This window comes from Marmota flaviventris, chromosome 15 (genome assembly GCF_047511675.1).
Source record: "Marmota flaviventris isolate mMarFla1 chromosome 15, mMarFla1.hap1, whole genome shotgun sequence".
In the NCBI taxonomy this organism is placed as follows: domain Eukaryota; kingdom Metazoa; phylum Chordata; class Mammalia; order Rodentia; family Sciuridae; genus Marmota; species Marmota flaviventris.
In genome coordinates, this window is record NC_092512.1 from 40,418,919 (window position 1) to 40,442,289 (window position 23,371).

Sequence of the window (23,371 nt, forward strand, 5' to 3'; positions counted from 1 at the left end):
GTCTGATGACAAAAATAGTTTAATAATTCTTTCCTTGTTTCTTGTAATATCTAGCTGTGGCTGACTATGATGATGATAAAAGTCAGTTATTTTTCCTCATGGCTCTTGTCCCCACCTGGCATGTATTCCAATGGCTGCTGTTTAGCATGGGTTCACGTGTTAAATTGTTTTCCATCTTTCCCTTGGCCAGAGTGTAAATTGGGATTATTGTTGGTTGTGTTCATGCTGCACATCCAGTGCCTAGCATCATTCCTGGAATGTGATATGTTTTTAGTGAATATTTGCTACATAAGTGGGCTAATTAAAAATTCACATTATAGCTCTCAATGTCTGTGCAAACATCTTAGAGAGGAAGTGATGATAATAACAGTGTTGGCCCTCAGGACATCCATCATGGAGAGTCTGGACTTGAACAGGCGAGGGATCCGTCCAGGTCATCTTTTCTGGATGTTTTGTCATCAGGTACTTAATGTCCCCCAAGGCTCAGTTTTGATATTTTGATATTTCCAAAGTGGAAATAACAATAAAAAAGTAAGGTTGTTGTGAAATTTATGTGAGATAAAGAATAATGCTAAATGAAGTTAGCCAATCCCCAAAAAACAAATGCCAAATGTTTTCTTTGATATAAGGAGGCTGATTCATAGTGGGATAGGGAGAGGGAGCATGGGAGGAATAGACCAACTTAGATAGGCCAGAGCGGTGGGAGGGAAGGGAGGGGGCATGGGGTTAGAAATGATGGTGGAATGTGATGATCCTTATTATCCAAAGTACAGTTATGAAGACACAAATTGGTGTGAATATACTTTGTATACAACCAGAGATATGAAAAAGTGTGCTCTATATGTGTAATAAGAATTGTAATGCATTCTGCTGTCATATAAATTTTAAAAAAGAGAGAGAGACACAAAGGATATAAATGTACAATGTGAACGCTGCTAAGACAGAAGCATCAGACTCCAGTATGTGTTGGGTACACGTGTCTGTGAATGAAATAAGTGACTGAATTGCACTGTCAATTACTTAATTCAACTGCATTGCTGAAGAGGCTACTAATAGATACTCAGTTGTCATAGCAAGTACATAAAGGAAGAAATCTTTTCCATGAAATATCAGGGGTCAGGGGATTAATCAGAACCTGCTAAGGAGCTTTTTAAATTATATCTTGAGTGTACTGTTATATTACTTGTTCACAATTGTCTCTCTTGTTGCCCCCAAGCCTTCCACATATGCCTTCCTTTCCTGTAGATGGGGTTTAGTCTTCACCTCACAAACACTGGGCGTGCCCATAGTTTTGCTGGAGTTGATGAGTTATAAGTGGACATGATGCATGCCACACCAATGTAGAAACCTTAGATGTGTTGGCATGGTTTGGCTTGGCACCACTTGGGGCTTCTGCCCTCAGTTATGAGAACGGCATGCCCTACTTAGTGTATACTCCTTCAGCCTGGATTCTGGAATGAGACTACACATGCTTCTCAGTCAAGTCCAGGCAAGCCCAACAGAGCTGCAGCAGACCACAGCCCTCATGAAATGTGAGCACAGATGTTTGTGCAAGCCATGGAGATGTCCAGGTGGGATGTCACTTTAGCACAAAGTGACCAGTACACCAGGATCCACTTCGTGCCCACTGAAGGACATGCTCTGAGATTCAGGAAACTTTGAGTTTTTTTCAAAACTCTCCACACAATTCTGATAATAGATTTGGGAACCCTTCTCCTGGACTTTCTATACCCCCTTCTTTTCTTCTGTCACCTGCCCATTAGAACAAGGCCTGACTAATGCTTCCACAATTCCTATAACTCAGCTGGTAGAATTCCTGGTTGTCAGGCCACTAGGAAGAGAAGAGAATGCCCCTCTGCTTTCGAGGTAGTGATAAAATGTGGAGCTGCAAGACAGAATTAAACCAGAGACTTCAGGGTCACCCGACCTCTCCTTTCCAGCACTTTACAGGGAATGTGATAGAATAATTTATTACTGAAAAAGCAAGATAAAACCTATGTAAGGACATACTCTGTATAGGCCAGATGGTTTGGATTTGTGTGTGGTAATTATTCTAGTTTTTGACAATCCCTAATAAGTCTGCCTACGTTAGCTACTAAATTATTGTTGTCTAATCGATGCCCAGCAGTTCTGCCTGCTGATGAGGTCTTGAGGCACCCACAGGGGACAAGAGCACGGTCACGGTGGTCACGGGTAGAGACCAGGCCTGTGGTCCCAAGGATTGCTGTTCATTTTACTCACTAGCATCTCAGTAACAAAACCAGAGCCCACATATTTGGATTTTGAAGATTAATGGTCTCTTATTCACTGACTATTTGAAATTAGACCATAGGCAAGATTAAAATCACTGTGTTTTATCTGAGTTTTAAAAAATCCTTAAAATTTGTTAGATACTCTCATGTCATGGTTATTGCTTAATGAAATTTAGATAAGACTCCATGAAGGACTAGATCTGTAACAAATAGTCCTATATTTTTCAATGCCAGTGATACTCCAGTAAAGATGCCACATTTGGCTTGATTTTTTTAATTGAAAATTTTCTACCCTATTGAGGTATAACTATCAAATAAAATTTATATATACATTGTGCAGAATTGACATATGTATACATTGTGAAAGGATCAAGATAATTACAATCAAACTAGTTAATATATCCATCACCTCATGCAGTTAGCATTTTTGTGTGTAGATTGAGAACATTTAAGATCTACTCTCAGAAAATGTTAAGTATACAATTTAGAGTTCTTGTCCTTATATCTCTAGAACTGATTCTTCCTATGTTGTGGGAACACAATACCTTTATACCCAGATCTTCCCATCCTCCACCCCAGCCCCTCATAACCACCATTCTGTACTCTGCTTCTACAAATTCAACTTTTTTAGATTCCACATATAAGTAAGATCATGCAATGTTTTCTCTTCTGTTCCTGGCTTATTTCACCTTGCATAACTCTCTGTAGGATTCTCTTCTTTTTTAAAGCCAAATGATATTCCATCATATATGTATACTACCTTTTCTTTATCCATTCACCCTCCAAAAAGAGTTAGGTTGTTTAGATGTCTTAGTTATTGTGACTAATGCTACAATGAACATGGGTGTGCAAATATTTCTACAAGGTACTGTTTCATTTCCTTTGGATGAATGTCCCAAAGAGGTTGCTAGGTCATATGTTAGTTCTATTTCTTATTTTTTGAGGAATCTCCATACTGTTTTCCATAATAGAAATCTATATTCTTATCAATGGGGCTGGAATGATTGTTTTTGCAGAGGGAAGTAAGAATTAGGGAACATTTTTATTATTATTTATGACATAAAAGTTGAACCTCAGTTTTTTTTCCTATTTTGACTTTGCTGAATTGATTACGTTAAACTGTAACTGTGTTCTTCGTGTTTTAAAAATAAAACTCCCAGGGCCTCAGAATTATAATTAATAGAATAGAAAAAGCTATTTTATGTGCTCAGTTGTGCCCAAGAGGACTTTGTGAAAAGCACATTATTGCAGCGCTTGGGATGAATCAACTGCAATCCCCTAAGCCTTTCTTTTACCACACAGATATCTAGTAGATCCAGCAGTGCAATCATTCATTTCAAGCAATGAATATACAGCAGGCTTCTAGAGATTTGGGAATATTCCACATTCAAATACACTGGAATGGAGATATTTAGAGCCAAAAGCTATGCAAATCCCCTTATCCCTTGAAAACCGAGTCTGCATTCCTTTGAGTGTAGATTTCTTAAACTCCTGTCCCCCATGATTCCCAGAAGTTTGAAATTTATAAATATCTAATTACACCTTGCAGAGGAGGTTTACCAACCAACATTCATATTGGTTTCACTTATTTTTTAGAAAGTGTGAGTACCTTAAATATTACTTAGATAGTAAAACCTGAACTAAAACACCAGGGGAGAGGCCCAGTATGTTCTAGCTGATGATCACTTATGTTTGGTTATAGTCCCTGCTGTAGATATTGGCCTGCAAGGAGCAGGCACAGAGCAAGTGTGATACTGATTTAAATAAAACCTGAGTATATGTGTGTTTGCCTGGTATTTTCCATTTCTTCTAAAACTAAAGGATAAAAATTCTTGGTAATTAAATTTTCTACTTATTTAGATACTGTTAACTTATTTTACAAAGGCATGCAATTCTTTCTGTTTTTAAATTTATAAAGATATTTGAAAATCTACTGAAAGCAGAAATATAAATGTCAGGGGGTTTACCAGGGATTATGGAATCCTAGATAAGAATTTACAAGATAATAAAAACAGAGTGGTACCAAAACCTACAACTAACATCATACTCAATGGTGAGATATTTGAAGCTTTCCCTCTAAGATTAGGAATAGGGCAATGATGTCCCTTCTACCACTCCCTTTCAGCAGTGTGCTGGAGGTTCTAGCTAACACAATAAGATAATAAAATAAAATATATACAGACTGGGAATGAAAAAAAATCTGTCTTTATTCACATATGACATCATCATCTATGCAGAAAGACTGAATCAAAAAAAAACTTCTAGAACTAAAAAGCAATTATAATAAGTTTGCAGGATATAGGATTAATATACAAAAGTCAATCACTTTCCTATATACTAACAATGAAAAAGTGGATTCTGAAGTAAAAGCAAATATAATTTACATTACAGCTCCCGAATGAAACCCTTAGGTATAAATCTAACAGATTATGTACAAAATCTACATGAGGAAAATTTTAAAACTCTGATGAAGAAATTTTCCATGTCTATGGATTGAAAGACTCAATATTGTCAGGATTTCAATTCTTCCAAATTTAATGCATAAAGTCAATGAAATAAAAATCAAAATTCCAGAAGTTATTTCACAGATGCCAACAAACTGATTCTAAAGTTTATATGGAAATGTTAAAAACATTCAGAATAGCCAACCTATCATTGAAGGAGAAGAGAAAAATTAGAGGACTGATACAACCTGACATCAAGACTTACTATAAAACTCAAGGAAACTATTGGTGAAAGAACAAATAGATCAATAGAAGAGAACAGAGATTCCAGAAATACAGCAATTTAATACAGTCAACTTACTATTTGACAAAGGAGAAAAAGTAATATTATGTAGCAAAGATAGTCTTTCCACAAATGATTTTGGAACAACTAGACATCCACATGCAAAACAACAAATCTAGGGGTAAACTGTTTACCCTTCATAAAAAGTAACTCAAGTAGGGTGTGTTGGCATACACATATAATCCAAGGAACTTGGGAGGCTGAGTTGGGAGGATTTCAAGTTCAAGTCCAGCTTGGACATCTTAGTGAGACTCTGTCCAAAATAAAAGTAAAAAAGGAGTGGGGATATATCTCAGTGGTCGAGTGCCCCTGGGTCCAATCCTCTGTGCTGAAAAAAATATATTAACTCAAAATGGAGTTCTAAATATAAATGCAAAAATATAAAACTCTTAGAAGAGAAAACCTAGATAACTTTGGGCATGGCGATGATATTTTACTACAACACCAAAATCACAATGCATGAAAGGAAAAATGGACAAGCTAGATTTAATAAATTTAAAAACCTCTGCTGTGCAAGATAATGTCTAGAGAATGAGAGGACAGCCACAGGTTATGTGAAGATATCTATAAATGACACATCTGATAAAGGACTCGTCAAAAAACTCTTAAAACTCAACAATAACAACAAAACAAAACAAGTGAACAGTGCAATTAAAAAATATCCAATTTTCCATTTATGGGTAAGTGGACAAATTGGAAAATATTATGCTAAGTGATGTAAGCCAGTCCCAAATACCAAAGGCCAAATGTTTTCTCTGATAAGTGGATTCTGATCCATAGTGGGTGGAGGCAAGGGAAGAATGGAGGAGCTTTGGATGGAGCAGAAGTGAGGGAGGCAAGGGAAGAGAGGGGAGAGGGAGTATGAGGGTGGTAGAATGGTAGAATGAGATAGACATTATTACCCCTAGGTATGGGTATAATTGCATGAATGGTGTGACTCTACATCATGTACAACCAGAAAAATGGAAAGTTGTGCTCCATTTGTGTAAAAAAAATAAAATTAAAATAATAAAAAAGCCCATTTTATAATTATGTCAAAATGCATTCTACTATATGACTAAAAAGAACCAATGACTTTTTAAAAAGCTCTTCACAAGGTGGGGGACTGGGATTGTGGCTCAGTGGTAGCGCGCTCGCCTTCCACGGGCAGGACCTGTGTTCGATCCTCAGCACCACATAAAAATAAAGGCAATGTGTTATGTCCATCTACATCTAAAAAATACAGATTTTTTTAAAAAGCTCTTCACAAGAAAAATATATTAAAAATAGTTAATATCTTAAGAGACCCCTCACCAAAGAAGATGTACAGATGGCATATAAGCACATATAAAGATGTTCCCCACCATTTGTCATCAAGGAAACACAAAGGAAAACAACAATGAGGCACCACTACACATAGATTAGAATGACCCAAATCTGGAATACCAACATACCAAATCCTGGAAAGGATGTGGAGCAATCAGAGCCCTCATTTACTTGCTAGTAAGAAGGGAAAATGGTTCAATTACTTTGAAGAAAACTTGCAGTTTTGTTTTTATTTTAAAATATTCATTTGGCAAATAAAAATCCCATACAGCCAAGGTGTACAACATGATGATTTGATATGTGTGTGTGTGTGTGTGTGTGTGTGTGTGAATACCACAAATTATTTAGCACATCTATCAGCATCTATACTTATTTGAGTGAGTGTGTGTATGTGAAGACACATTAAAATCTATTCTGTCATCAAATTTCAAATAAACAATGCAGTATAATTAACTTTAATCATCATGCTATACATTAGAACCTCAGAATGCATTCATCTTAACACAGAAAATTGTAAACTTTTTTTTTTCTTTTTATTTCTTGTCTAATTTCTCTGGCTAGAACTTCCAGTCTAATATTAAATGATACTGGCGAGAAGAGATCTCCTGATCTTGGAAAGCTTTTAGTCTGTCACCGTTGAGTATGATGTTGGCTATGGGATTTTCATAAATGCTCTTTTCCATGTTTGGGAAATTCCTTTCCATAGTTTTCTGAGAGTTTTTGTCATGGAAAGATGTAGATTTTGTCAAATACTTTTTTGCGTCAGTTGAGTAGATGTTGTGTTTTTTCCCCTTTTTTTCCTAGAAATATGATAGATTACATTGATTGCTTTTCTTTTGTTGAACTATCCTTAGATTACCAAGACCAATCCATATAGCCATAATGGATAATCCTTTTTTAAAAAAATTTTTTATTGTTGGTTGTTCAAAACATTACATAGTTCTTGACATATCATATTTCACACTTTGATTCAAGTGGGTTATGAACTCCCATTTTTACCCCATATACAGATTGCAGAATCACATCAGTTACACATCCATTGATTTACATATTGCCATACTAGTGTCTGTTGTGTTCTGCTGCCTTTTCTATCCTCTACTATCCCCCCTCCCCTCCCCTCCCCTCCCCTCTTTTCTCTCTACCCCCTCTACTGTCATTCATTTCTCCCCCTTGTATTATTTTTCCCTTTCCCCTCACTTCCTCTTGTATGTACTTTTGTATAACCCTGAGGGTCTCCTTCCATTTCCGTGCAATTTCCCTTCTCTTTCCCTTTCCCTCCCATCTCTCATCCCTGTTTAAGGTTAATCTTCTTCTCCTGCTCTTCGTCCCTACTCTGTTCTTAGTTACTCTCCTTATATCAAAGAAGACATTTGGCATTTGTTTTTTAGGGATTGGCTAGCTTCACTTAGCATAATCTGCTCTAATGCCATCCATTTCCCTGCAAATTCTATGATTTTGTCATTTTTTAATGCAGAGTAATACTCCATTGTGTATAAATGCCACATTTTTTTTATCCATTCGTCTATTGAAGGGCATCTAGGTTGGTTCCACAGTCTTGCTATTGTGAATTGAGCTGCTATGAACATCGATGTAGCAGTGTCCTTTTAATACGCTGCTGAGTTCGATTTTTCTATATTTTTTGAAGTGAGCCATGTTCATTTCATTTCTTTTTGTTTGTTTATTTTTGATCTGTGAATCAAGAAATGTGAATTCATAGTTCAGTAAGGTGATTAAATAGTCAGTACAAAGAAAGCTGATTAGTGGAGCCACGTTAAGTAAGGGGGTCTTTAACAGTGTGTTCCTGGGTCCTGGGATTCCTGCTGGTTCTCTTCAACATTTTATCAATGGCTTGAAGACAAAGATATGCTTATCACACTTGCAGCTGACAAAGCTCAGAGGGAAATCTAATGTTTGAAGGAGCAAAATAAAGCTTCCTAAAACTTCCAAAACATTCGGACAGCTTGGACTATTCAGGCCCAACTAACAAGATGCACTTAAAACCTGGGTTCAATATTTGGGTTCAACAAAAAGGTTAGGGAAGGGGAGGGTTGCTGGATTAACAGGCATTCTTATGAAGAGACTAGGGATGAGATGGACTAGAAATCTGATGTGAACTGAGCATTTCGAGGCTCCAGATGAGGAGCACAAGCTGGGATCTGCTGACACCATGTCGTGTCCACTGTGTATGTGTGCACATGTGTGTGGTGTGCAAAGCTTGCTTAGTGCTGCTCTTGGCTCTGAAGGCCCAGGCACATCTGGAACATTTATTGCCTGCAGTTCTGGGTGCCAATTTTTAAGTGACAAACTGGAACCCTTCCAGAAGAGAGTGACCAGGACAAAGAAAGGGCTCAAAATCATGTCAGGCCAGGAAGTGTTAAAGGAACCAGGGCTGTTTAGCCTGAGGGACAGAAGATTAATTGTGGGATTTGATAGTTGTTTTCCCATCACGTGAAAGGAGAAATAGATTGTCTGCATATTTCCAGAGTGGAGAAAATGTCATAGAGGTAGACACTATACAAAGGGAGAAGTCAGCCTTTTGCAAGGGAAATATTTCCAATGGTCAGTGAGATCTGAAAAGTCTGTGAATTGGACACCTTGTGGGTACCAGAAACTGTGTGCTAGCAGTTTTATCTTCTCCACTCCTACTTCTAAGGATTCCCTTTCATGCCTCCAAGGTTATCACAGGAATACATAGGAGGTTGCACCTAAGGCAAGTCAGGCCAATGAGTTTTCCTCTGGGATTTTGGAAATTGGAAGTGAAGAAGAGTCAGGCTGCCTATGACTAACCTTGAAGAGACAGAACTAGGGAAGAGCTTCTCATCAGGAGGAAAAGACAGAACCATAGAAAGGAAGGAAAAGAAAGCAGAGAGAGGGAAAACAGAAAGGCGGGTATTTGAGTCCTGAATCCCAGATGTTCCTGAGGCTCACTAGCCTCTTATCCTCCCTCAACTTGGTTGCTCAACTCTTTTTTTCTTGGATTTTATGAAATATTCTTGTATTCTTCCAAAGCGGGGAGCATCTCTTGTTCTTCAATTAGAGTTGAGTTTTTGTCTTTTTCAATTTAAAGGACTCTAACTAATATCAGCTATCTCAGGAAGTAGTGAAGTCTCCATCTCTGGAGGTGTTTAAAAGAAAGAGGGTTGCCATCACCTGCTAAGTAAGAATTTTATAAAGTGAGTTGGGGGTAAAAATGAAATTGGATTGGTCATGAGTTGATGATTTTTGAAACTGGGTGAGGGTTTATTATTTTACACTTTCTGCTTTTATTTTTGTACATTTGACTTTTTTTTTTTTTGCTAAGGAAAAATGAGATAGAAAGGATACCAGCACAAAAAGGAATTAAAATAAATCAGCAGTTCTCAAACACATCAAACTCTTCAGGGTAGATTTTAAAAATAAGAATCCAGAGCCTTGTCCCTAGAAATTTTTACTCAACTGATCTGGGAGGAAACCTAGGATTCTATACCTTTTCAAAAATTTCCAGACGGTTCTAACCATCATCTAGGCAAGGTTGTTGTTGGATTAGATGATATTTAAAGTATTGTTTTAGTCAGCTTTTGTATAGGTGACCAAAAGACTTGAGAAGATCCATGTAGAAGAGGGAAAGTTTATTTGGGGTTCACAAGTCTCAGTCCAGGGTTGGCCAACTCCACAGCTCTGGCCCCATGGCGAGGCAGAACAACTTGGTGAAAGGGCATGGCAGAGGAAAGCAGCTCAGAATCTGGTAACCTGGAAGCAAAGAGAGTTCCCCTCACCAGGAACAAAATATAAACCCCAATGGCACACTCCCAGAGACCTGTCTCCTCCAGCCACACCCTACCCGGGTACAGTTACCTCCCAGTTAATCCATATCAGTGGATTAATGAACTGATTATGTTCCATCTCTCATAATGTAGTCATTTCACCTCTGAAAATTCTTGTATTGTCTCACACATGAGCTTTTTGGGGCCATCCCATGCCTAAACTGTAACAGGTATCTTCTAAATCTAAGATTCATAGGGAATCAAAGGCTGGAAATGACCAATATCTTTAATTCTGAAATGTGGATCGAAAGAGGTCAAGTGAATAAGTTGTTAGTTGAATGCCAAGAGAGAAAAGTCTAATGTACAGGCAATCTTGATCTCTCTGTCCTGTTCTCACTTATTTCATAAAATTATGAAAACTTTCTTGATCAATAAAGTGATATAAAGAAAGCCAACTTTGGATCTAGAATGCTTAGCTCAAATTCTGGTTCTGTCCCTTACTTAACTAACTCTGTGTCTCAGTTTCCTCATTGGTATCCACTTCACAGAATTGGTGTTGTAAATAATAAATGAATATATGCGCCATGCTTAAAATGATTAGAAAATATTAAACATGTATTTGCTACAGTTATATTTATTGCTTGCATTGTGCTACTCAGGAAACTCACTGAAGACCTTCAAGAGAAATTTGGATGGTTGGTTATTCATTGTTGACAGTTGAGAGCATGGTAGAATACTTCCAACCCATACGTAGTATCTGGCTTATTGCTTTATGCCATCCTGTTCCCTGTAAGAGGCTATTGCTCATGCCACAGAGACTGAATCATAATTCAACCCTGGTGGGCTGCCATGCTGGCTATATTCTAAGAATAGCAGGAGCCAGAATACCAATAAGGGTAATTTACCCATTGCAAAACAATAGAAAATGTTTAACCTGTTTAATCCAGCAGTTTTCTTGATCTATAATATAATAATAATAATAATAATAATAATAATAATAATAATAGCAATTATTGTTGATGTTATTATTACTTCTTTACCCAATCATCAAATGAGCAAAATACATCCAACTTTAATTAATTAAAAAAACAACTAAGAGAGATATGGTGGCTTTTAAGGCAAATGTTAGATATTAGAATTAGACATTTCCTAAATTCCTAGTGAATAAAGACAGAAATAAAAGAACAGAGCAACAAGATGACACAGTTTTTGTCTGCTTTGTTGCTTTGTTCATGGTCCCGTTCCTGGAAACCAGTGCAGCATCTGGCACATGGTGGGTGTTCAATGAATACGTGTTTGATGGATGATCTTTTAGGGAATTGATCATAAATCTAAGAGACAGTTCAGATAGTTTCAACTTCAAAGTGTAAATCTACAACTTTAGATATTCCTTCAAACATAAAATTTTAAAATTTAAAGAAAAAGTATTCTAAAAGGAAAATTCAAGGTTAAACACAAAAGAATAGTAGACATTTCCAATGGCCTAAATAGCTATTTTTAACTAAATGGAGAATAATTTTCAGGACAATCACAAGAAAGCAATAGAGGGAGTAAAACTCATCCACCTTCACATCACTCCAGGTTTCTCTTTTCTCTTTCCATGTTTTGTCCTCTTTATTTAACTAATACCCGAGCCCTTTTCTCTCCCTTATTTTTAAAAGACCATTCCATCTCTTTCCTTCCTTTTCCTTTTCTTTTCTTTCTCTTTTTCCTATTCCTTCTCTAACCCAGTCTTTTTTTCTTTTGGTGAAAATGTGAGGCTGACATTTAATGAATGAATGAATTTTTTAACCTGTATTTAGGAAACTCATACTGTGTGCCACACATATTTTTGCTATCATAATTTTTTCCTAGCACATAGTTTAAAAACATCAAAGTGCCTGAGTCTTAGGTGTCTAGGTGTCTATCTTAAAGAATTTTCCCATATACAAAACCTGTGTAATTAACACCAGATCAAGACAAAAGACATTTCTGGTCTCCCTTCAGGCTCTCTCTTGCACTTTCCAGGCAATGTCCTTTCCAAAGATAACCATGATTGTGACCTTTATTACCAAAGATTAGTTAGAACCACATGTGATTAGAACCACGCAGGTACTCTTTGGATCAAACTCTTTTTTGTTCAATGTGATGTTTGTGGGAATTATCTACATTGTTGCATGCAGCAGATACTTTTTTAATTTTTCAAATGAAACTTTATGTCCCTCAGAAAGAATAATTTTTCTTTCTAAAATTATAAACCAAAATAAATAGCATTGTGCAGAAGGTTGGTTCCCAGTGATTTCCCCCCATCTACCCCTGAACTCCTCGAATCTTCTCTACATCAGTGCTACTTAATGGGGGTGGGGGTGGGGGGTGGGTTTCCTCTGCTAGGTTTTTACCTCCACCTCTCAATGGAGCTAGGGGTTGTAACACATGATGTCCCTTAGACTGCGGTTCTCACAGGTTATCTATTTGTTGTGTGTTACTAGTTTCCCAGAAACTACATAGACCCACACTGACCACAGGGAACCTGACTTGGTTAGGATTTCACTGATAATACCCCATTATTTTTCTTGCTAATTCTTTCCTGCCACTAGAGGTCAGGGTTCAGTTATTACTACAGAGGGCTCAACCAGTGTGCAGGCCCAATGAGCAGTAATCAGAAAGACCCTAGAAGGGGCTGTGTGAGGATGCCATGGGTTGTCTATCAAGGTCAGACCCGAGATGAAAAGGCTGACATCCATAGACAAATAGGTTGTTGATTCAGCATGAGGAAAATTGATCTCAAACTCCAAAAACTTCTATTTTTCTTTCTTTCTTTCTTTAACATGAAGTCAACATTTCACTGAATTTCCTTTAGGTGGAAAAATGCCTCAAGTTCCACCTGCCTGCATGCTCACTTGGAAGTACCTGAAATGCTTAGTTTCAAGATTTAACAACAAGAAAAAATGTTCACTCAGGAGATTTAGGGGAACTTCTTGAGTAGATGGAAAATTGTTTTTTCCAACAATTAAAAATATTTAGTTAGACAAACATCGCTATTTTATGAACCACATTTATTTGAGGATTCTCAAATCAATTCTTGAGGGTTTCCTGATTCTCTACTCCATCTGAATTCCTCCTGGCATTATAGGGCCTATACCAATGAGGTAAAATGAAGAATGTAATTTTAATCAGTCTCTTGAAAATTTAAGGCAAGAGGGAAAATTTTAGAGATACTATAGGTGAGTGGTTTTCAAAGATATATTAAAGTTATGAAGCACGTGGTTTTGTTAAATTTAACCCAGAAGCTACAGGTATGAAACAGATAAAAATAGATTTCTTCTGAGTAAAACAGAGGTTTGGTATGTGACTCCTGCCCATTGGGCTCCCCCAGATGCCTTTACCTTACTCTTTGGCCACTGAGGATATGCTTGTGAAATCGTACAGCTCCAGGAACATTGTCGAAACCACTGCCCTAGTCCAAACCTTCATCTTATGAATGAGGGGAACCAAGATTCAGTATCCACCTAGCTAACATTATACACTAACATAGATATCTGACAAGACATATGGCTAGAGACTAATTATTCTTTGTGTAAATTTTAGTTTAGTTTTTTTTTTCAGAAAAATAATCTCTATTTCTTATCCCATCACATACACATATGGCAGATAATATCTGTATGAAACTAGATAACAAATTTAGCTTAGTTTTGCCAGACATTTGGGTTGGTAGAACAGCAACTTTGTCAATTTCAGATTTGATGGGCCAACTCATGTTCTGATATGTTTAAAATTGTCCTGAGGAAAGGGATTGGATCCCTTCAAAGAAGAAAGCAGTTTATATCTTGGTAATGAACTAGAACTAGTCACTGTGGACATCAACCGTTTATAATACCAGATTCTGGAGAGCAAGAGTAAACACAGAGGGGCCACTTCTGAGTGACAGTGAGGTTTGTTGCTGCCTGCACCTAACATGCCAGTGACTTATTCAGATGCCAGCAAGGACGGTAAAGCAATGACAACCCGAGAGCAACTTTCTGCAAAAGTTTCAACCTCAAATTGTCCTCACATCTTCCAGACCTGTCTGTCTGAACCGGTAACCACCTACCTTAATGTTAGAGGGTTTCATTGAGATGAACAATGTTATACTCAAGTTTTGGAGAAACTAAGACAATTAATACCAGAGAAAAATTAGTGAGTAAAGAACTTGCTTATATCCAGGTATTGTCTTTCTTTAAGTCTTGCTCTAGATTGCTTCTTCTTTAACGTAAAACACATTAGTAATTATGTTTTATTCATTTAACATATAAAGTTGTGATATATACATTTTTTTTTTTAAAATCCAGGCAGTGGTGCATGCCTATAATCCCAGAGCCTTGGAAGGCTGAGGCAGGAGCCAGCACAAGTTCAAAGCCAGCCTCAGCAATGGCGAGGCAGTAAGCAACTCAGTGAGACCCTGTCTCTAAATAAAATACAAAATGGGGCTGGATTTGTGGCTTAGTGGTTGAGTGCCCCTGAGTTGAATCCCTAGTACCCACCCTTACCTCCCAAAATCTAGGATTCCTATGATGCCAGAAGCAAAAATATTTGCCATTATTTTCCTCTTATTTTATTAAATTTGGGGGCAGTCTACCCTTTTAGAGTATGTAGGCAAAATAGAGTACTCTGTGATAATGTATACTAATATCTGTTCTTGGGCCTGGAAAGGAGTAGTAGACCTGGTCTAGTTCTTCCACTTGCATCTAATCTAACATCATACTCCTCCATTCTATGGGCAGAACTTCATGAAGTCTTGAGAATTTGGCTCCTCCTTAAGGTCACATATTTTTGTGGAGCTATGGGTTTAGAGATGGTGAGTCGCCTGGTGTGGTATGTTGGGATGTGTGCATGGGATAAGAGATGAAGATAATTGCTAGGCAGTGGAGATTTTAGCAACATGTGTTCAACTCCTAACATTTTCTTGGGTTGGGATGGCAGGAGATGCTCAAACTGAAGATACATTGCCTAGTGTGCTCACCAAATAAATGACATAAGGTTCTACTTTTTCACTTTGACTGTGAGGTATTTTGAAAAGTTTGAAGCCAAGAATCAGAGGACTGGTCAATGAAAAGCCCTCAACTGTAAGGAACTTAACTTAAGCTGCTGCTCTGAGCATTTTGCATTCCCAGTGTCTTGGTAATTTCTATCAGAGCAAGAAGTTTTCCTTAATAGACACAAACTTAGGATCGCTAGGCAATCAGAATAGAAAGCTAAAGGTTAACACAAACTTAGAGACAGAGCACCAATTAAAAGCCTGTCCCTCTCTCCATGGATTGTAATAGAAACATCCATTTCCTCTTCTCTTTTTTTGGAATATCTGTCTTTAAAATGGCTTGTCATTGAGTGGAAACACTGTCTGGTAGACATATGAATATTCAGTATGCTTGTGATGCTAAGATATTCCTCTTTATTACCTTAATAATTGAGCCAACTAAGCCAAACCATTTGTCTGACTTCTGACCTCCTTGGTTTCTTGACATTCCCAGACAAGCCCTGAGTTTCATCTCCCTGTTGTGGAATGAGGAAGGTCTAATGTGTGATGCTCCTGAAAAAATCTTCTGAGCCTTCAGAGAAGACCCTGCCACCAACTTCCCTTCTCCTGACATAGAAAAATACAAAGGGACATGTGAGATTATGACCAGGATCAAATAGATAGGAACTAAATTCTAGGTTTACAAACTGATGAAGAACATGAGCTGTTTGCAAGTGTTGGCATTACATCTATAGTCAAGACTATTTAGGGAGGCCAGGAGTCTGACCTTATGCTCTGGGACTCTCAGTGAGCCCAAGGGGTGAACCTTGAGCTTCTGTTGAACCAAGCCAGCAGGCACACCAAACTTGCACATTGATGAGAAACAGCAATCCAGAGAGCCAAGGACAAGGGATGAGATAGTCCCTGCCTGTCCTCCAGGAGTGAAGAGGAAAGGTTTGAAAAAGCTTGAGCTCCAGCGGAGTTGGGATCAGATGCCCTTCTGAGAGGAGAGGTGTAGTTGACATGGGTGGAACCCAACCGGAAGAGCAGACTCCAGGTGGTCAGAACCATTCAGCAGCCAGTATAAAATAGCAGAGACCTGAATTAACGTCACCAAGTTTGCTCCCTGTTCACATCTGCTGGCAGAGTTGCCTCTATAAAGAAATGGAAGTGAATTCCGGTGGTCAGTAATTCACGTATGCAACTTATATTCAGAAAGTATTCTGTCATTCGAAAAGTACACATTGAGTGCCTAATGTGCGATAGATACTATTCTAGACATGAGCAATACAATAGTGGGCAGGGAAGATTCTCTGCCCTCATGAACTATAAATTATAAGCCAATAGAAATCCAGTTAATGCATCAACACATCATGAAAAGTTCTTGGTGAGCAGAAATCCTTTCAATTTGTGTCCCTGCAAAAGGGCCTTCTCTGATCACACATCTGATGCATCTGCCTTCCCTGCCCATCCCAACCTCCTGGATCAGCCTTCTGCTTTTCCTTCTCTGCTTTTTGCCCTGCTGGTGCTTACATACATAGAAACTGGTTTTCATCAGATAAGGGCAAGGATTGTCCGTCTAAATTCAGTGAAACAAAGTCTTTTGCTTCGGATGACCATGGGCTGAGAGCTCTCCATTTCATTTTAGACTATATACCAGCATCTAATTACAGAGGAACTGAAAAATTGCTCTGACCTGTGGCAGGGCACAAATGGGAAGACTGAGATGGAAAGACATTATAAGAGTTATTGTATGAAGGCCTCAGAGTTAGTCATTGGTACCAAATTCCAGAAAAATTGGATTGAAGCTCTAACCCAGCTGGAGCACATGAAGAGTTGGCAGGAGATTTCAAGCTTCTCTGGGGAAGCAAAGATACATGGATCAGTTTTTGAGACTGGGTTGTCTCCCAAACAGTAATCAGATTCCTGTCTTGCATCCCACAATCCCACAGGTGTAAACCACATGAACAAATATGTGCTTGGGGGTGAGGGTAGGGGTGGTGGGGAGGTGATGACAGTTCTGAATTCATAATGTATCATCTCAGGTGGCAGCTGTGCATCTGTTACATATTTTGAAACCTTCCTCCCATACCAGTACAGCTATTTCAGCAGATAATATCTAGGATGGACTAAGGAAAAGTCATATGTTACTCAGTGTCCTGAAATGGCTCAAGAAGATGGATAAGGGGAAGGTGTTGGGGTTGAGACATGTATTTTACCTCCTGACTTTCAAAATCACTTGGATGGCAGCTGTGATTCAGTCTTGGAAACTGGACTTAATTAGTGGGAACCAGCCCTCTATGTGGGAGCTCTCGGACAGGCACTTTGGGTCCCTGCTTCCCTAAGCTCCCTCCCAAGGATAGGGATTTGAATAGTTATAGCCCGTGGGGCTCCTACAAAGTACTTCCAGCCCATATGTGGCTAACAGCAATAATCCCAACACGTTTTGCAAGAAGAAAAATTGCAATGGGAACAGCCAGTCAAGTATTTGCTGAGTTTTAGTAGGAGGTGTGAAAAATATGTAACTCTACTCAGGGTCATCCCCGCTGGCCTGACTGCTAGCCACAGCGTGTGGGAAGGGGGGTGGAGGCAGCGCCAAGCTAACATCCATCTTTCTGTGGCCCCATTAATCTCTCCCCTTCCTGAAAACGAACTTATCTTGCAATTGGTTTAAAAAAAACTCCCAGGGCTGCAAATAGGGCGGCCTCTGTGCTAATTAGAAAAAGACGGTTCTTCTGGGTGGGAGTTTTGCAAAAAGACGTCCCCTCTGGGCAGAACAATTAATGAAGAAGAGCCTTCCTTTGGGCAGACTCAGGCCAGTGCCAGGAATCACTGTTCCCTGTTGGAGGAAAGGGTGGATTTTGGGCCCCCAGAAGCTCCCTCAGCCAGATCTCACTGTACCCAGTGGTCAGGTGACCACTCTGTGGCTCACAGAACTGGCATTATAACCAATTTCTATAGTGGGATGCACTTTCTTCTAAACAAGTCCCCTCCTGGATGCTGCATTCTTAACCCTCTATACTTAACAAACATCGTACGCTGAAAATTCCCTTAGAGACAAGGACAATCATCAAAATGGAACAGATGGACAAACAGAAACAACACTTATTTCAGTTGCATCATCCTATTCAGGGAGGTCATTACTAGCTCTATGACACACATTTTAGACACACATACTTGCCTACATTCCCATACTCCTGTGACTTTTTCTCCCAACATTTTCTTTCCCTCTGTGGAGTGGTCTGCAGGTTTAGTTTTATGTTTTCCCTTCTATTGGGGACAATTTTCTCTTATATATATTTTTACATTAGTTTGAGGTTGTTTCTGATCCTCATAAACCATTTTATCCTTTTTTTTCCCTTTCAGTATACTTGCTGTCTTGAGTTCACCCATCCATGGTAACAGCTACAATATCGATCATGGCAGAACCTGTTGAGCAGTTCCCACAAGCCATGTGCTATTCTATGTGCTTTCTATGCATCGGTGTTTTGTCACAGAGGCCCTATGAGGTTGGAATTATTACTGTTCTTATTTTAAGATGTGCTAGATGAGCTTTTAAAAGTTAAGTAATTTGCCCAGAGCTCCAGCAGGTGAGCAATGGAGCCATAATTTGAGCTGAAGAGTCAATTTCGATTGCTAACAAGCTTAGCCCCTATGCTATATGGGGCATTCATAAATACCCTGTTCACCCTCTACCTATCTCCATTTGCATTTCTCTATCTACTCATTGTCCTATGAATATATGTTGCAAATCCATATACCAAGCTCATGATAGGCACTGAGAATAAGCATACAGACACTTAAATACTTGGATGGACAGACAAAGACACAGGCATTAGGCTTGATAAGGTTTCATGGTAGACTTGTCTTGGATGTCTGTCTTGACAATAATGTCCTAGTCTGAGAATTATCCTTTCCTTTGGTTCTGTTAAAAGGACAAACCTAGGTGCCATATTCGTAATATATGATTACCTACTGGCCACAGATGATCAGAACAGAGTGTATATATGACCTACAAATAACAATGCAATGGGTATAAAACCTCCAATTAACCCTCTAGGGGATCTGAACTAGATAAATAGTGGAGCAAGGTTTTGACCATGAAGAGAAAAGCTGGAACTGGCACTTGAGTAAATATACAAGATGAGGAAGCTCTGACATGGTGTTACCATGAAAGTCCGTTGACCATGAGGAACCTGTCTTGCTCCTGGAGAGACAGCCTCTGAGCTGAGAGTAATGAGACAGGAAGTTGTTAGATATAGCCCAAAGAATTAAAAATAAGTCCCATAAGCCACGAAGAAATAATAATCATTACTTTGTTACTACTAATGTGAGAAAGGGCTCTGATAAGGGAGGGTTTTGAGTGCCACATGAAGATGCCTGCATACTGTGCATAAGGCCACTGCCTTCAAACATTTCTCACAGAGTAGCCCGATATACAAAGCAGATAAAACAAAAAGGTATCCTATAAGCAAGGGTCAAGGACATGGTGTCTTCCTTTCCCCATCCGTAAAAGGTGGTTGGTGTCCACTGGAATTGTGTTACTTCAAGGTTTTGCTTGGGGAGTTTTTGATCAGAAGAGCATAGGTTAATAGGAAGGTTTTCACCAAAGACTGTCTGGCTCAGAAGTCCTGGGGACTCAGGCTGTGGACAGGGGTGAGAGGATGAGAGCAGAGGAAGGGCAGGAAAGGGCAAAGCTGTAGGCTACTTTAAAAGGTAGGCAGCCAAGTTTGTTATCTGAATGTAGTTATGCTCAGGGTCTCGTGTGAACTTTGGGGCTTTACCATTCAGTTGGATGGTCTTCTGAGCATTCCAGATGGCAGTTAGCCTTAACCTTTATTTAGCATGTTGTAAGCTATGCAGTCTCAACTAATGAACTTTAAGGTCATTCTTAGCCTTGTTTTGATTCAGAGTTTCCACACTGGAAATAAATGTCTAGTATTTAATGAAATATTGAACTGAATTGAAATAATTTAATGAAGTTGGTTATTTCAAAATTATGTACATAAGATCAAAATGTTACTAGATATTAGAAAGAAGCCCCAGTCATCTACTACAAGAAATTTTAGGCACCACATTTATTTAAATAAAGGAATGAATTTAAAAAATACAATCATATTTCTTCTTTTCTAGAGTTAGACAAACATGGGTTACATGAATTTTGGAATTCTAGAATCATAGCTTACTATGGTTAATAACCATGATCATGATATTTAAATTCCTTCAGTGTCAATTTCTGAAGTAGAATAAAACCCACCTCCTAGGATGGTTCTGAAGATGAGAGAAGAAACATGTAGTAGGCAGTGAGATCAGTGCTGTGCCATGCATACAGTAGGCACAGCATGTATGTCCAATTAAATAAATGAATACAAGTTACTTTACTTCCTCTCTTAGTCTTCTTATCTTCAAATGTCTATAATTACACTATTTGAGAGGTTTCTGAGGGACCAAATGAAATAATGCACTCAAAAGTTCTTACAATATTGGTACTAAATGTGATAAGTGCCTTGGAATGGATGACCTGACATGTAAAAAAAGGGACAAAACCAAAATCTGAGAGACAGTTAAAAAGAGCATTTTCCACCACTTTTTAAATTTAATAACCAAGATCAAAACCTAATTTCACAGTACAATGTTTTAGTCAGCTTTTTTGCTGCTGTGGCTAAAAGACCAAAAATAAACTTTTGGGAAAAGTTTATTGAGGGCTGATGGTTTTAGAGGTCTCAATCCACAGACAGAAGCCTCCATTCCTCAGGGCTCACGGTGAGGCTGAACATCATGGCGGAAGAGTGTGGCAGAGGCAAGCAGCTCACATGATGATCAGAAAGCAGAGCAAGAGACTCCACTTGCCAGATACAAATATATACACCAAAATATATATGCCCCACCTCCTCCAGCCACACCGTATTTGCCTTCCATTAGCACTCAATTAATCCCTATCAGGGGATTAATTCACTGATTGGGTTAAGACTCTTAAAACCCAATCATTTCTCCTCATGTGTTCATTGTCTCGCCTGTGAGCTTTTGGGGGACACCTCATATCCAAACCACAACAGTCAGTGTTTAGGGGAGCTCAGTGGCTAACTATAAAGTGGGAAGTTATGCATTTAGGGCTTCCAGGGCCACTGGATCTCTGGCGCTGATCCATCTGGGTGCTTGGACAGCTAAATCAGTAGACATGGTTCCTCCCATGTGTGGCTGATTTAGAATTGTCTCTCTTCCTCCCTCCCTTTCCCTGCCCCAGTCAGTTTGTCCATTGGGACAACACAGACTTTGTATAATTTGTTCTCCACAGTAAATATTATTTTAGTGCTGCCTACCAAAGCAAATTCAAGAGGGATTCATTCCAATATCTGATCTTACTATTTCTCCTTTTCTTTAATGAGCCTATTAGTCATTTTATTTGTAGGTTCATTTACTTATTTTCGTTGGCACGGTGTAGTTAGAGTTTGATTTTTTCCTCATGTACTTGAAGTTGCACAGTGATCAAGGATATCTTGTCTAGTCTCAGAGCTATGCTGGATAAGGTGGCCACTACACAGCTATTTAAATTTGAATTCATTAGCATTAAATAGCATTAAAAAATCAGTTCTTTTCATTAGCCACTTTAGGCATCTATTACACACAGAGAGCAGGATGCTAGAAACAGAAAAGGGGATTTTGTTTTTTTGTTGTTGTTGTTCTTGTTTTTATCTTTTTAATTATGAGAGGTAGTTTGGTAATGAAAAGACCATGATTGGGTATATGTGGGAGATACCTGGATTTGAATATCAGCTCTGAAATTTACCATTTGCGTGAACTTGACTTATTCAGGTTTGACCCTCTGAGCCTCAGATTGCTCATCAGTACATCACTAGTGAGGATTATGAATTACATGTTTGCATGTCACCTAGCAGATGGCTTGATGCATGCAGATGATGATGATGATGGTTGTGGTGGTGGTGATGGAGACAGAGGAAAGAATCTAATTCTGTTTTCAGAAAGCTTTTAGTGTGACTATTATGGCCTTTGGTCATGTCCCATGAAGTAAATGTGTTTTCAATAGTACCAGTCCTGTAGGAAACCTCCCCTTTTCGTCACCTTCCTACCGTCTCCGTAACAAATGTCATCCCTCCGTGATACAAATTGCCTGGCCAACTGTCTGGTCTTAGGCCATTGTCTCACTTTTCCCCATTTTTCAGGAAGAATCTGAAGACTAATTGAATAACTTCTATGATTTGAAGGTACTGCAGCCCAAGAAATAAAAATGGTATGGATTTAAGTTGAATTATCATTAGATTTGGGAAGAAAACTTTGAATGACAGAGCCCTGTCTCCAGCTGGAACTTCAAGAACCAGTGTGCAAACACTGGGAATGATTTGGGGGTGTAAGCAAAGCTGTTCCTCCTGAGACTATCTCTGATCACATTTTTTTCTCTTTTTTTATTTCTTTCAGACAAGACACTGCTTAAAATCCCCCTTGCTGTTAGAAGGCCGAAGCAGCCACTCCTTCAGAGACCAACACACCTGCAATTGTTCTGTTTTTTCTGTTGCAACCAACCATTTTTGCAACATCTGGATAAGTAGCTACAACACAGCATCTTTTCCTGTCTTGGGGCTCAGCCTCCCGTGGACCACAGGGTCAAGTGTTTTGCTTCATTCCATGGCCCACTCCTCTGTCTCTTCCATCAGTGCTGTCATTTTCCCCACTGGAGGGTCAGTTGACCAGTCTGGACAATAGGTCTGCTATAAGCGAGTCTTTGCCTGGGGTATAGGTGACTCATAAATCATATCTTTATAACAGTAATAACATTCCCTGTCGTCTAGCAGGTGCGTTGCCTAGTGGTTTGTGATCTGTCTGGACAGTCAGGCTTCTGCTAAATGCATATTTGTGGAACTCTCGTAGTGCACATATCACTGCCAATATTTTTTTTTCTTGCTTGCTCAAGCAGACTTTTTTTTTTTTTTTTTAATTCCAGCCAAAGCCAGCATCAGAGATGTGCAAGTGATGACTGGCTAATCCAGTTGCTTGCTGAGAATCGCATTATAGTTCCCCATGACCTTGTACATTATTGGACAGTTATTTCAGTAGTGCCAAAGAACTTTCAATGGCAGAGGAAAGGAACTCACATTTATAAGCACATGCAATATGCCAAAGCACTGTGCTAGTTGCCTCATCCATGATATTTTATATCATCCTCCCAACAACCTCACTAGGTAGGTACTGTCTTTAACTCTACTTCATAGAGAAGGAAACTGAGGCTGTTAAGAATTTTAGGAACAATACTAGCTAGTAGTTATTAAATCCTGGTGACATTATCTCACTTAGACAAT